The sequence below is a fragment of the Sebastes fasciatus genome, chromosome 16, assembly GCF_043250625.1.
Source record: "Sebastes fasciatus isolate fSebFas1 chromosome 16, fSebFas1.pri, whole genome shotgun sequence".
Taxonomy (NCBI): Eukaryota; Metazoa; Chordata; class Actinopteri; order Perciformes; family Sebastidae; genus Sebastes; species Sebastes fasciatus.
The window spans coordinates 24220273-24236997 of NC_133810.1; positions in this window are offsets into that span (position 1 = coordinate 24220273).

Genomic DNA, 16725 nt, shown 5'->3' on the forward strand with positions numbered 1-16725 from the left:
CCCTCCAACAATTTTCATACAATCCCTAAATGGAGAGAAATACTGTCCATTTGTAACCGTGCAAAACTAGTAATTCAGTGGGCTTTCACCTTTGAGTCCATGGTAGATACTTAACTAGTACCAGTCTGGTTTTCAAAATGGGATTCAGTGATTTAAATGCAAATTATTCACCAGGCAATTTGAGAATAAACTAGCTTGACGTACTCTCGTTTTTTTTTTAATCAGTCTATTCATGCATAGGTGCCAAGGCAACAGTAATTGTGTGCTGGATAATTGCTGAAAAGGCAGACTTGTCAAATATATATATTCTTAGAATACAGGCCATCTCCCATTGGTTATGATAGTGAGAGCCAGAATAGTGTCATTACAGTGGAGTTAGTGGCACCATGCTAGATGGATCCCTTCGATCTCTGGGCATGCTCAGTCGGTGTTTTCCGCCATAGTTGACCTCGCTCACAATAGTGCTTCCATTCACAACATTCCCTGATTACTGCAATTAACTTTAATTGGCATCTCTGACAAGGAGATCCAAGCCCCTGAGATGTACCATGCTCTTTTTTTGCTCCATTCATATGTTGCATAACACATGTGAGTTACTGGGTCACCCCATGCTCCTACGATATAAATAGTATCACATGGTTAATGCATTGGTGCCTTCCAGTCACTCCCTGTTCCTCTTGCTGTTCATATCTGTCAACCACCCCAATCGACTAAAGTAACGGATGATATATTTAACTGACGTGTTCGGAGATGTCTCATCCTTTCTTCACGCAACTTCACCAACAGTGTGTGACATAAGTGAATATATGTGTTTTATAAAAGGGGCTGACTTAATGAGGGTTTGCTTAATGTGTTGTGGGACTGTGTGTACTCCCTTTGATTAGAGAATACAATCTAGGCTTCTCATGAAAAAGTTACGTTTCATTTAAGGCAACGCAATCTGTAACTGTGAGGTGAAATGACAGCTCTAGGTCATGTTTGGTCAATCTCAGTGTGAGATGGCTCTCCTTTACTGGTTGAATCAAATCTGGTATCACAGCTGTCTCCCCTTGGTTTGTTAAAGCAGAATAGGAGACCTCTCTGGAGAGACAGAGACTGCAATATTGGCCTGAGTCAAGTCTGAACTTGATGACCTGTGTCTTTACTGTATTGTGTTACCAAGCCTTGACTTACCTGGATTAGACTAGATCAGACTTGTTTTGACTGGGCCCACTCACATCTATTATAATTACATTACCGTTTCTTACATTCCTGTGTTTAAATTTGTAATTTAAAAGATAAATAGACCTACCAATCACATACAAATTTAATATAAATCTTACATACTTTATCTGCTCGGCTCGAAATCAAACCAAATTCTTAATCTGGGCTTTTGGCAGGCTAGGGGCTACTCCGGCCAATTGTTACCTCTCAGGTTTTAGACTGATTATGTGAACTCAATATAAGAAGTGGATATAGTCACCAAACCCATTGGTTTTACGGACTGCCGTGTTGAAGCCTCAAGTTCAGCATTTTGGCCGTCGGCATTTTGGCCGTCGCCATCTTGTTTTTTTGCAACCAGAAGTACAACCGAACGCTGAATAAGACATTTTTAGGCGACTAACATGTTACAATTAACTGTCATGAACTGAAAACACACTGTGAAAGGGTTAAAGTTCTAAGACGAAAAAGCGGACAATTCCCAGACCGGACAATGCCGTGGTAGCAACCTGTCAATCACAAGGTAGCCACGCCCTAAAGCATACCCTGCTTTATGGTATATTTGACTCTAAATGGGACCATAATTTACTAAATAACATCATGCTGTATTGAAGAAGACTTTGAAACTAGCGACTGAAACTATAAACTAATGTTTACAATGTTTACTGAGGAAATAAATCAAGAGAGAGGTAGATTAATTTTCTCATAGACTTCTATACAATCAGCCTTCTTTTTGCAACCAGAGGAGTCGGCCCCTGCTGGCTATTAGAAAGAATGCGAGTTTAAGGCACTTTTCAGACCCAAAGGTTGCCCACTGATTGCACCTTTAAACCAGTTTTCTCGTCATATAGTTGGTTCCAACTAAGGTCCCGCCTCTGACTGGGCAGATAACCAATTACAGTTAAGGATAATGGGGTGGCACCTGGGTTGGCCAATCAGATTTCAGGCCACTACCTGGACACGCCCCTCTAGATGGAGGCGTGGGCGATGTGACTTCACCACGACAATTACAGCAAACTGTCCTGGAGATGGAAGACATGACAGCTCCTCAAAAGTGAAGCCAAAACATCTTTATCACCCCCTGGTGGCTGGCTGCAGTATAGGTCATAAAGCTTGCGCCCTCCATGTTAGACGATGGGACATGGGCCAAACTAAAAAGTTAAAGTACATCAAATAAAGATGGTTTCTGTCATTTTAGGTAGTTCTTATCACAGTGATGTATGTTCAAGTGATAATTTTTCTGATAAGTTTGGTATTAATTAGTTATTTGATGCCATAAAAAGGTCACTAATGTGCAGACTCTGGCTCCAAATGATGTAAAAATCTCAAGATGGCAGCTCCTGTATCTATGATCCACAGGTGTTTTCAGTTCTGTCGGTTGCCACGGCCAAACACAAGTTAAAACCCCACTGAAATTGGGAGCTTAGTTGACCTCCTGACTCATGACCTGATTAACTGACTGCAAACACTGTGCCAGGTTCTGTAAATAGGAGTTAAACGGCAGGTGAATCAGCTTTAATCTGTATAGAGGTACTGTATGTATGTACTGTATGACCAAACCTCATGATTATCCACTATTCAACATGGAATCTAACACTGTGATCATCCTAGCAGGTCAAATCAGCACTGCAAGAGCTCACCTCCCTCTCCACCGTGTAACAGTGCACCTGACAAGCTTTGAGAAAATGAATGTTCGACTTCAATGTACATCACGCCATTCATTGACCGCAGTGACGAGATTGGAGGCTTTGAAAACACACGGCACGCGGCTCTGAAGCACCACCTCGAAGCAGGCTACCAGGCAATTGTTGCTATGCTACCGCAGAAAGCCCAATCAAAGTGCAGCGCGTTGCTCGTCGAGGCTGAACTGCACCACAATGTTCCAAATACTTGTGAGGAGCGCTGTTTACACTCGAACCGTAGAAAGCACACAAGAGAGGAGGAAAATGCATGCTAATGCTTCCGCTTTGTCCATCTCAGGTTTCTGCAGGAAATCATGTAAACAAGCCAGACTGATGCATCACATGAATAATATCCACTATTGATCATTATACTGTATGGGGTGTACCACAGGATGGCAGATGGAAATCCTGTATATGATTTATGACCACAGACTGAATGACATCCACTCGTGATTATTAAAGGAACAGTGTGTAATATTTCAGGGGATCTATTAACAGAAATGTAATACAATATTCATAACTTTGTTTTCATTCAAACTAAGAATCATGTTTTCCGTTAGCTTAGAATGAGCCCTTCATATCTACATAGGGAGCGGAAGTGCGCCATGTTGCTCCGCCAAGTTTCTACAGTAGCCCAGAATGGACAAACCAAACACTGGCTCTAAAGAGAGCTTTTTGCATTTTTACATTACCTGAAGGCCACCATAGTTCTCCGACACGCTAATGAAACTGTGGTAACGTGAGCTGCAGAGGGTAAAAGCGTGGTACCGCCAGCCGCCGTCTGACCTCTGTTGCTCCTATAGTAGTGTTATTATGGTATGGATGGCCTCTGAGCAAGGCGAATGGCGTTACCACGGTTTTGCACTCTGCGGCTCACGTAACCGCAGTCTTGGAAATGGAGGAGTGAGCGGAGGGGTACTCAGTTGGTTGCAATCTGCAACCACACCGCTAGAGGCCGCCAAATCCTACACACTGTACCTTTAAACATGGTCATAAAAATGACAGACATTCAGCTTCAACATAATTGGTTTCATGCTCGATTGTTCAACTCCGACGTTAAATTGCTCACAGCAGTGTACCAATGTTCGAACATAATTGGGAATTCACGAACATGTTCTCCTGATTGACCGTAAACAAGGAAGTGGTGGCCCTTGAAGAAAGGCAGGGAAAATGTAATACATATTTTAAAAATGATCAATAATGATGGCATGAGGTGCTTGTCCTCAGGGGGGTCTGAACAATACTAATCAGACAGAGCAAAGGTTAGATGTGTCACACCAACCTCTTTGTATTTTGTGCAATTACATGTAATGTGTGTCCACAGCCAGCTTAAAGCAGCAGTGGGTAGAATTGGAGCAAATATGATTAAAAAAAGTTATTTTTATAAAACGGTCACTATGTCCTGACAGTAGTGCATGAGACAGGTAATCTGAAAAGAATCATGTGCCTCTGTGTTCTCCGGTGTTCCTAATGGCATCTGCAAGATTTCACAGACCGGAGGAAAACAACCAATCAGAGCCGAGCTGGAGCCTGACGTCTATGTGCAGCTGTCAATCACTCGCGATCAAACGGTCAGACTAGGCAGCGCTGATCAAATATGAATCACTACAATGCCTATTTCTCACCTCAAATGCTTTCAGAAACATCTTGTAGTGTACTGTTTAGCTGTAAAATGAGAGTTTTTGACCTGGCAGCCATGTTGAAATCAGCTGAGGAAATACCAAGCACCGCCCACCAGCTGGAACAAACTTTGTCATTTTAAAGCTAAACAGTAAACTACAAGATGTTTCTGAAAATATTTGAGGCGAGAAATAGGCATTACAGTAAAAGAATATTGATTCATGTTTGATCAGCGCTGCCTAGTTTGACCGTTTGATCGAAGTTTGCGAGTGATTGACAGCTGCCTCCATTGAATGAACAGCCAATAGGAACGCTCTCTCTTTGAAATGACCCGTGATTGATTTTTTAAAGCCTGAAAACAGAGCCATGAAGAGGAGCAGAAGTCTAGTTTTCTCTCAGAACACTTGAATTATAATATGCAAAAAGGTTATTATGGAGTTTTATTCAGCTTACTGCAGGTTTAACACACAGTCTACCTGAGAAAACGAAGGGCTCGCCCCCCTGCAGGCGCCACTCAACTAACTGACCTGAAACACTCATGTGTCCCCTCCACCGGAGGAGTGCACATCTCAAACAGTCACATGGCTCCGAAAAATTTGCATGGGCGAGGCGCAACACTTGATGCTAAATAGCTATTGATGGAGGACAAACACTAATACTAATCTGTAATTCCGTCCCATACCTCACCCATGTCCCTTTGAAACTCTCAGTGTGTTTCATTTATGGAACATTGGGGGGGGGGGCGCATATTTAACCGGACCCTTGTGGCCTTTTATCGATACAATCAAAATAATGAATTAAGTGTTTGTAAAGGTCTGATGTGAGGTTAATCTTCTCAATGGTTTATCAATATCAAAGCAGCGCATCTGTGATGCATACGTCGTTGGGCAAAGTCTTTAGTCGGTAACGGCGTTACCTCTCTTCTCCCTCTTGAGAGCGAGCGTATGTTAGTGTGCTTGTTTGTCTTTGCATGTGTGAGTAGGTACATGTGTTTGTCATTGATTCCTCGTCGTTTTTTTATACGCCATGTATCTTTTATATTACACTTGTCTTTCAGCTGGGTGGGTTTCAGCATGCCATTGAGTTATCTTTTATCAAACACAGCATCAATATATTTCTCCCTTAAAGCTGTAGAGGCTCCATTTGGTAATTTTTCTTATTCCTCTGGCAAAAGGGTAACTCATGTAATTCCCTTATTTGCATTCAAAGTGTCCTCATTTCAATTTTGTGTCCTTAAATTAAAATGTCAAAGCCTGACGCAACAGCCCTTCAGTCGTCTCCATAACACAGAAACAATGAATGTCAACACCAGAGCAAACACACGGATTCACCACTACACACCAAAAATATGTAGCATTTCATAAATAGTAGTATTCCGTCAAAAATAGCACGGTAGCATCCCTTCCTCTTTTCCCTATCTGTATTCTACATGGGATTTCTGCACGGAACTCCTGCGAGAAAGGGTTAATGAATTCCTCACACAGATAGATATTGCCATGGAAACAGCTGCGTGACTGCTTGCAGCTTGTATACACACAGGAGGGAGAAAAAAAAAACAATGGTGCCAAAGGTATTTTAAAATTCAGCAAGCAGAGGCTTTCCAGTGCACATAGCTGCATTTAAGATTTTTTTTTTTTTTTTTTTTTAACAAGCACGGAGCCACAAAGGAGTGAGGAGTAGCCACCTTGCACCCTCGCCCCCCCGGTCCTCCTCCATCACTCTTTCTCTCTCTCCATCTTTGAAATTCAAAAGGAATGTGATTGGCATTGGAGATGCATTTGCAATAGCCACGGAGTTAATGCATTCAAAAATATGAGGTCTGGATGTGGTAGATGGGAAATAATACCATGCTCTGTCATTTCCTTTGCAATAACAAAGTGCACGCACACAGCCACTAAAACACACGTGTGCGCGCACACACACGTACGCACGCTCTAACACAATTCCAGCAGAGAATAATTAATTCACAATATGAAACAGACCTAAGGCAATGTGCCTCGCGGTTGAGCCGAGAACGAAGGATGGATTGAGGGCCGTGATGCTTATTACGCTCTCAAATATAAAAAATTTACAAATATACAAAACCACGCATGGCTGCACACGCACACACATTGTGCACATGTACATGCAATAATTATTCGTCCCTTAAGATTATACAATCCTTTCAAAATAGGTGGCACAGTACACCGTGAGCTGGTGGGATAACCTAATCCATTCCCCGCACAAAAACATGGTCTTTCAGTGCCATTAGCCATCCTCCCAATAGCGAGTCAATAGTTCTCGGCCCAAATGGACTTTTATGCTTGAGTCTGCAAATATGACTCTATAGGTCGGTTTCTGCAGCATTCACTGCCGGCACTCAGTTGCTGAAGCAAAATAACTGTATTTAGATTCATAAATATTTTGAGGTGCATCGAAAAGCTTTTAGGCCCATAAAGAGGAGTTAGCATAGTGATGCAAGGAGCTGTAGATGCAGAAAGCACACAGCGTGGATGGAGTGTTCAGTAAACAGACAAACAAAGAGAAAAAAGATAAATAAACAGGGCAAGCAGAAAACATTAAAACACTTTTTTTTGTGACTTGCAGAAATCGTGGCTTTCCGTCCATTTCGGACTAAAAGGTTCTCATTCACTTGTTTTTTTTCTCCTCCTCCAATCAGAAATAAGAGCAGGGAATTCTCCCTGGAACTGAACCACATTCCATCAGCATGTGTCCTGTCCATTAAGCTGGATGTAGAGTGTGTAGTATACGCTCGGTTTATTTAGGTACATACTCCATATTAAATGGCAACCATACAATTCTTCATGCTTTATAAGTAAAAAGCAATGTGGTCATGTAAAGTAGTGCAGCTGTAAGAAGACAAGACGGCCTTTCATTTGTGTCAGTTCATTCTATTATTTTCATATTTGTTATTTTGAGTTATTGTGTCCATTGTAATCTGGGTTAAAGGGGACATAATCATGCCCATTTCAGGTTCATACTATTGCTTCATTGGAGTCTATGCGGAGGCAGAAGGAAGTTACTGCTTTTATTGTTGTTTGAGTAACGTCATATCCGTTCCGTATCCGTCAACCAAAACAAACCACAGCTGGCCGCAATGAGGAAGTACAAAATGGTGGAGGGTCAGCATTGATACGACCTGCACCCTCACATTTTAAATCCAACGTGTTATACACTACACATACAGTAAAGTATGGAAACACATTGGGTTTCACACATTGCCAGGAAAAGCAGAGCTAGACATCACGGCTAAAGCTGCATGCCAACTCTGTTATGGGACAACAGGAAACGTTATCGTATTGCGGTAACGTCGGTTAAGCCAGCCATCACTCTCATCATCGTGGTCAAATCGGTCGACGCTACAACTGTAGAGCACCCATATACTGACATTTACTGTATGTTAAATACATTCAAACGGCCCCGATGGAGCTGACCATGGATGTATAAAGAGAACAGAGCTGACGGGATATGGACTTGGCGAAGTTAGTTGAAGTATACGCTGTGACTACGTCCAGTTTTCAAAATAAGGTTAACAAAGGGAACTGTATATAAAAAATACATATATGGAAATAAGATTGATTGGATTATATTCACCAGAAATATAAAACATGACATGTTCCTTATAAATTAACAGGAAAATACCACAAATTTGTGAGAAAAATGTCTATTATTTGATTTGTGAGTTACTGGAAAAAATTAATAAATAATGTCTGACAATGACTGAAATATTTGACTTCAGGACATCTCTGAAAATCAAACATTTTAATGTAGATTTTAATTTAGATATTTTTCAAATCAAAAGTCCCTAGAAGTGTATGATTCAACTTTTTCCCCATGGTCTAGTGTTAAAAAGGTTAACAAAAATTGCAATAAATCATTATATCGATTCACAATACTTGTAGAATCGCAATACTTAAAAATCATGATACATATCAAATCGGCACTCAAGTATCGTGATAATATCAAATCAGGAGATAGGTGCATCATCCCAGCCCTTTGCACAAGCACTGAAAAAGTGAGTCTTTCATTATATGTTCCCTTTTAGATTGCCCTGCAAAAAAGGACATTTGCTTAAACCCACCTTTAAAAGAGTCTATGATGTTGCTTTTCGTTTGTTCCCTGTTGACAATGCGATCAAAATGAAACGTAAAAATTAATTCAAACAGGCGCAGATGAATACGATCCCGTCAAGTGTTAACATTCGCTTGACAGAAATGAATTCAAGCTATTTTCAGAAATCAACAAACACCGGCTATAATTAGTCAGGGAGTGTCACAGGCTGGGGGGGCTCACACGGGATCAGTTGATTCATAATTTGAGCTCAGACCGACACATCGGCCCATTCTGTTAAGTTTTTGAGCCACATTCATCCAGGTTAATTAAAAAAAAGATGGACTTCAGCAATCCCCTTGTGACACAGCAGGACGAACTGTGGTCAAGTATAATTACACAGCTGTAAGCAGATCATAATTGGATAATAATTTTTTAGCAATTCCTTTCGGGATCCAATCCTCCACTGGGAGTTTTTTAATTGATGAGATAGCTCACAGCTGCCAAGAAGTTACAAGATTAGGTGACTATCATAGCTTATCACGCAGGCACAGAGAAGTAAGTCATAAAGTGAATTAGTGGGAGGCTGTGTGACTCTGTCAGGCAGGTGCGTGAAGAGATATTATCTTATTTGCTAAATGAGCCATGGATGGACACTATTATTTTTTTATAGCCAGACATTACACGCCAGGCTTAGCAGTGACATGCAGGTAAGATATTAAAGGAGCATTTCTTACAGTAGGCCTTTTCAGTCTAAAATCTCAACGATTCTATTTAACACAGATTTTTGACAAAATAAAATGTGAAGGTCCATGACAAAACTGTGATAGTGTGCAAGACGTCAACCTTTTCTTTCATAAGCATTACAATTTGAAAATCTACAATGTATAATATCCTTTTGTTTTTAAGTTTCTCCACAAGCTAAGGATGTCACCCAGCTCATAAGAACTCGCGTTCCTACACAAGAGAGCCCAAAAATTAAACGCAATTTGAAGACATGTGGTCGTTTAAAGGTACACACTTAACTCAAGGAAATAGATAAAAAAAAATAGCTTGACATTTTGGGAAATATGCTTGTTCACTTTCTTGCTGAGAGTTAGATGAGAAGATCAATACCACTTTCATGCCTGAGAAGTAGGCTCATTTTCTCATAAACTTCTATACAATCTGACTTCTTTTTGCAACCAGAGGAGTCGCCCCCTGCTGGCTGTTAGAAAGAATGCAAGTTTAAGGCACTTCCGCATTGGCTTCACTTTTCAGACCCGGAGGTTGCCTGCTGGTCCGAAGGTAACAAAATCCACCTATCAACACCTCTAAATTTCACTAATTAATATGTTATATCTGGCATGTTTAATCCATACAAAAACTGACAAAGGAAGGAACGTATTATAGTTTTAGGGAGAGTTATGTGCGGGACTATTTCTTGGTCAGGTGCAGTGATTTCTTGAAGTCCTGTCGTCACCGTGAGGTTGCAACATGTCCTTCAAATTAAATATCAAAATACGCTATTTGTCAATGCCCTTTAAAATTAAGCGTACAGGGTTTTTTTTTCTGAGCTGACACCTCGTGCAATTTGTATCTATTACTGTTGTTAAACTTTTTAATCAAAAGGAACTTTCAAATCTCAAAGAAAATGCACGAGAGAGTAACAATCAGAGATTCAGTATTCATTAAAAAGGGAGATCACACATCAAACTCACTCTTGAAACAACTGCGATGACTAAGCATTTAGCGCCTTAGATGTCAGACTGACACAAAAAAACTTCTCTGATTACATTAGGAAATCAGCTGTAGAAGTTGCTGTGACTTGTCGCACCGTCTTTCTGCAAGCAGGAGGTTCTCACCAATGTCCCCGGGTCACAAGTCTCCATCACCCACACCTCCAGAATAACGACTACCAGCTGTTGGGGCTGACATAAAGCCACATTCAGAATTCCCAATTATTTCTGAGACACTTGAACCACCTAGGAGGTGGAGTTGCAAAAGAAAAAATATAATGATTAGGTAGTATACAGTAACACGAAGAAAGGCACTATTTCTGGTTTGAGAACAAAATGTCTTGTGATGCCGGTCGGTTGCTCATAACACCGTCCTCCATCTTGAAGCAGGTGAAAATGGAAGTAGGCAGGAGGGAGGAAATGTCGTGAGATTCCAATGAACACTTCCAAAATAGAGAGGAAATCTCTGCACCTGGTGAGTTGTGTTGATTCACTTGCATTGATCAATAATCCTATCAACCCACCGCAGATATATTATGGTCATTTTGTGCGATGGGGCAGTAAAATCTTACTTATTACCCCTTTACAGTAATGTGGAGCCGTTATTTATTGCAGCCATTATTTAACCTGATATTCGCTTTTGAATCCGCTCCGCTTGTGTGCTGACCTTGAGCCTCTGTGTTATCGCCACCCTTCTTTCATTATAAATATCTCGGACGTGTGGCACACAATCCTGAAATTAACATAAATTTTACTTTCCAACGAAAATATATGTTCGCTGAATTAATAAAGCTGAGGAATTCAAATAAAGCTGTGACAATGTTCTAGTGAAATGAAATGTCAGTGAAATTGATGGCTTATATTTCAGTGGGCGTAAAAGCTATCTACTTCTTTTTATGCAGCTGGTCTGTAGCATCTGGAAGGAAAAGTGCTGTCTTGGCATTTTTTTTTTTTGCTTCACTGAAGCAGTCAGTACATTTATTATATGTAAAGGATACCTCTGTTAACTATGTGTGCGTCAACATTATTTTGTGAATTTAAAGTCGACACTATTAAGTGCTAAATGAGAAATCACACCGTGAACAGAGCACTACACACACACAGTGGGTGAACCTACAACACACCAGATCCTAAAAATAAAATACTTTTCTCCATATTCTTTATTTCTATATTTGTTTTGGGCCTTAGAGTTTTTATGCTGGTGGTTCTCATCACCTTTCACTGTCATCTAATTTCAGTTACAAGAATGATTTAGTTTAAATGATCCGACAACACAATGCTTCCCATGTCCTAAACCTAAATCATCCAAAAATGTCAAATGCTTCCTGTATTGTACCAGATTTCGGACTGGTAGCAACATGTACTGCATGTTCCTGATGATATAATATGTAGAGTATATATATATGCATTATTTTACTTCTATTAACAGCCTGAGTATACCACTAAGACAGAAATGTTGCTGTATTATTTCTGTAAATGTCACCTACTGAGGAGTTGTTTATGCTTTGCAGTATAATTTTCCATCTAGCTCAAAGATGCCGGGATAACTCGCCACCCAACTTCATAAATTCCTCTTTTGTTTTTCGTTCAGGTTCATCTGGTTCTTTGTCAGTTGAATCAATTTGCACATTTGTTTGTGATGTTGACGGGTTAGTCAAACTTTTCATGTCTAACAACATTTGTTTCGCCACTGTGACTCTAAAACAGATGCTTGCGCGTACACGAGTAAACGCACCAACGCAAGTGCAGCGTTGTCTCGTGTAGTATCGTAATGCAACAAATATTTAATAAGTATTTATTTTGGGGTGCACGTTTTGCTGTCTGCTGTCCCTATATTTTATATGTTAAAAAGTGGTTTGCCACTGATGGCAACCAAAGGCCAAGAATTGGTTGCCAATTTCTCAAAACGGTTGCAACCTGGCAACCATTATGGTTGTTGCATAGATACTTTAGTCACATAATGTTAATCAATGAAAACTGGAGTAATTGTGTGGTTTTATGGAACGGTAATGTGCAATACACGTCATGGTTCAGAGCATTTCTTCAGACACAGCAGTCTGCTGACCTTCAAACCCTTGCCTAAACCAAACAGTCAATCCCAGCCGATCTGCTAACATGCCCACTTCTGTCCATACGTCCACTTCTGTTGACACACCTACCAGTTTATACCAAAATGCCCATGTTTCAGGGCTGCAGCTGGCTGTACATATACCCATAGATACCTAGCTGTATATGGGAAAATCCACTAGAATTTCAAATATCATCTCGGGGGCCTAATAATTAAACTTTATCATGTTGCTTCAGTTCTGCTACAGGCTCCAACCAGTTTTTTTTATCAGGGCTGAAGCTATTAATCACATCTCAGTCTACAGTCCAACCTGCCTTCATGTGCTTCCGTGTGGCCTTGCTGGCTGCTCTATTGGTGCACCTCCACAGATGGCTAGAAGACATCAACATTTTCCATCCTCAATTACAATTATTCCTGTTTTTCCCGACCTTGCCAGCAAGCTAAACCCATCCTTGGGCACTCCCAAGAATGCAGTTAAGCCTTCCTTGGCTGAGAGTTTGATGAGACGGAGACTCTGGAGCCTCCAACAGAAACCAGGCAGGCTAACTATTTGCCCCCCCGCCCCCAAGGCCAACCGTCTGGTAGCAGGCGAACCCATGCTTCTTAGGAAGGCCTTTGTAACACCTAAGCCACTCCGCTGGACAGATACATTACTGTGTCCACACACTCAGAACCAGAACAATGAGCTTAGCCGTTGCACTCCAGACTAGCTATTGTACATTATGTTACTGGCTGACCTGTACCAAAGGTCGGTCACAGGAGAGGAACACCGAGCCCTGGATGGTCATTGTAATCCAGAATCTGTTTAATATAATAATATTTAATGGGTGAGGGAGTAGCAGAGACAGTGGTGGGCCACTGTTGCAGATGGCTTATGCATAATGACCCACAATAACCACCACTGTGGAGTGCAATGGAGTCAAGAGTACTATTCAGCCAGCAATGGACAGAGTCCTGAACAAATATGACAGCCCCGGGGCCACCGGTCCAGGTTAACTGTAATCGCTATTAAAGCTTAGTTGGCTATCCTTAGCTGATCTATACCAGCATAACAATATGAACTGCTAATAAACCCAACTGATTATATTAATCTATTTCATTGTGTTTTTACTGTCACTTTTTTTTTTTACAACAGCCGCCATTTTGGACTGAAAACACGTATCATATTTATAATATTTTATTGTTCAACACAGGCCATTTCAATAGAATATGACAATAGAATATAAATAATTTTGTTTAACTTTTGTATGGCACTTTTTAAGCAGACGTTTTACTGGCGTCCGGTAGTCGCTTTCAGTCCAAAATGGCAGAGGCGTAGCTTTGCTGATGGGCGCTGATGTTGCAATGGAACGAACAATTGACTTTCACTTCTTGGTAATAAAGGTTCTTTGATTCAGAAAATTGTGTAAATGACCTGCATAAACATGATGAATGCCACTTGTGCGTAAATGAGAATTGTAAATTAGCCTAATTAACGTCCCAATGATACCATATAAGGCTATGTGTCTTGCCCCATTCACCTGTGTCTGCCAATATATCAGCACGCTGTCTAAAGACGCGCTCTCTTCCAAGATATTTTATACAGTTTATGGGCCTGACGCACATCCAAAAAAGAACTTCCCGTTGACCTTATCATATCAGAGAGAAATTAACCTTTAATTAGTGCGTAATTTAAGTCGTTTTGCAGTTTGAGACGTTCATATTGATATTGTAGTGTAATACCATAGCCAATTTAAATTAATGATGAGATTGTTAGGCTATATGAATAGGCTTCTGGTAGAATTCCTCATCATCCAGTCAAACAGGATAATGTCAACATAATTATGAAGTGTATTCATATAGGATTTTCAAACTCAAAATTGCTTCAAAGTAATGAAGTATTCAATCCATTAGTGAAAAACTTAGGTTTGGATAATAGCAGACTAATTGACCATGACTCCTAAAACAGGTCTTGACCACTCGTAAAATGTGTTTGTGCCTAAGAGAAAAGTTATAATATGAGAAAAAATTGGTGAATGCGACAAGTTCTCCTAAATCCCTCGTAAAAGCCACTAACATAACACACTCTTGGGCCTTCCTTGACCTCACTTGGTCTTAGTTCCATGGACTCTTTCTGGACTATTATCTGATCCTGAATCCACTTGTGGATATTTCATTCGTCGTACGGATTGATACGACGAATTGCACTTTTTTGTTCGTTGGTTTTGTTTTATTTTGTTCAATTCTGTCATGTCTATTTGTCTGCTTTTGTTTTTTTGTATTAAAGGGGAAATCTTCATAAATAAAATATGTTAAAAAAAAAGAACGAATCTGTTCGTATGAGTGGTTCTTGCATGAGGCCCATTGAATTTTTCTTGACTCACACTTGCTGCCAAACCCTCTGACCTTACAGGATGACTGGTTACCAAAATGCTATCCAATCAATATGTTGTTCAATCCTTAATCAGCAGTCAATAATTTGTAAGATTTTTTTACAAGCATACTTATAACTAGGCAGTTAGCCTGAATGAAATCATCAGAAAAATTATCCCTCTATGGTTTTCACCAAAAATTGTTCAACATTGCTGGAGAGTCTGAAAAGCGCCTTCATATTGAAGACCACACAACACAGAAGCCGTCATGACACCATTATGACTTGGCAGGATGGGGAACCCTTTTAGGCATCTACACCCAGACCCATCATCTCGTAATCTGTCTATGGGTATAAATTGCACCATTTATCAGCAAGTGCCATTGCTGACGTCCTGGACGCCACTATCTTAAATCACACAGGTAGTAGGCCGCTGTGGTGTACTACAATATGCTGAATCTCTCTCATATTTCAGCCGTGTGATCCCATCAGCAGCAGGAATGGCACCGGCGTCACTTTCAAAGAGGAAATCCCCCATGCTGGAGAAACTGGAGATCAGAATAGTTTTCCTGGCAGGAATACAGCGCTGCTGATATTTTTAGTGCCAAAAACAATTTTGTCTGGAATCCTTATATTCAAATACAAAAACAGATTTAGAGAAACTCAAATCTTTTGACATGGGGTGTAGTGGTGACAGAAGATGCCTCCTTCAGACACTGGCCCAATTCCAATCCGGTCCCTACACACTCCCACTCCGTGACGGATTGAACTCCGTTTGTAGTCACACTCTCAGCCCAATGAAGCACCTTTCTTTAAGGTGTAGGGTATAAATACAGCGGCCACTTTGGGACAAACTTCCCTTTCTCCGTCAAAGGAAATAAATAAATATCAGAATCAGAAATACTTTATTAATATATATATATATATATATATATATATATATATATATATATATAAACAGAGGAAAGGAATCCTAAAAAATATAAATAAGAGATATGCATAACAGTGCAAATAATAATGCTGAAAAAAAAGGATCTATCATTAAGTGTGTAAAAATGCAAGAATAATATAAATAAATATGAATATTATTTTAAACGTACTGTATAAATAAAGGCAGTGTTAATGTAAACCAGATTATTGCACGGATGAATTATTGCACTAAATTACTGTACTGTTGAGTCAGTATTGCACAGTTGAAGATAAATTATAATAATAATAAATTATGCGGTTATAGCTGCTGATAGGGGTAAAAAATAAAACATATATATATAAATATACAACACTTTACAATCAAATGAACATGTCTACCGTTTTCTAGATTTAACAAGGGTATATTTGATCCTAAATACTATTTACTTTAAGTTGACGTCTGAATGGCAATAAAATAGAATAAATGAAATGTCTATCTCAGTTTGAGCAGTTTCCGAGTAAATGTTTGTACCAGTAGTCGCACGGAACTTACACTGGAGCGTGTTCCACGACGAATACACAACGGCGCTGCACGTCGTCAGTAAGGGCAGCTGGTTAAATTGGCATCGATGCAGGCTCGCCTTTGGAGGGTTTTATAACCCACTTCCTCTCCCCGCTAATTGGTTTGGAAAAGGAGTGGAAGTGGGTTGGGAGAGGGTGTAGGGGGTGGTTTGGAATTGGGCCACTGTCACTCTGCCTGTAGGATGGGTAGTGAGTGGCCTTGTTCAGTGGACCACAGTCCGTGCACTACAAATGAATTATTTGGAAGCATCTCACTGTCTCTCTTGCTTACACACATCTTCACAAGGGGGAGGTCTGTTAACCTGGCCAACACATCTGATCATGCAATAGATGCAGCAGAGCGCAAATTAACAAACATGCAGGGGGACTTTTTTTTTTACCCATCATGCAAGCTATTGAATGAGTGATGGCCACTCGAATCCCAGAAGTGATGAATGTACAACCAGGTGCCCTCTTCCAACTGAAATCCTACTAGCAGAAAGGAGACTCGAGCCACTTGCATGGTTACAAATCTATTCACTATACAGTGCCCCTACCTTTTGTCAT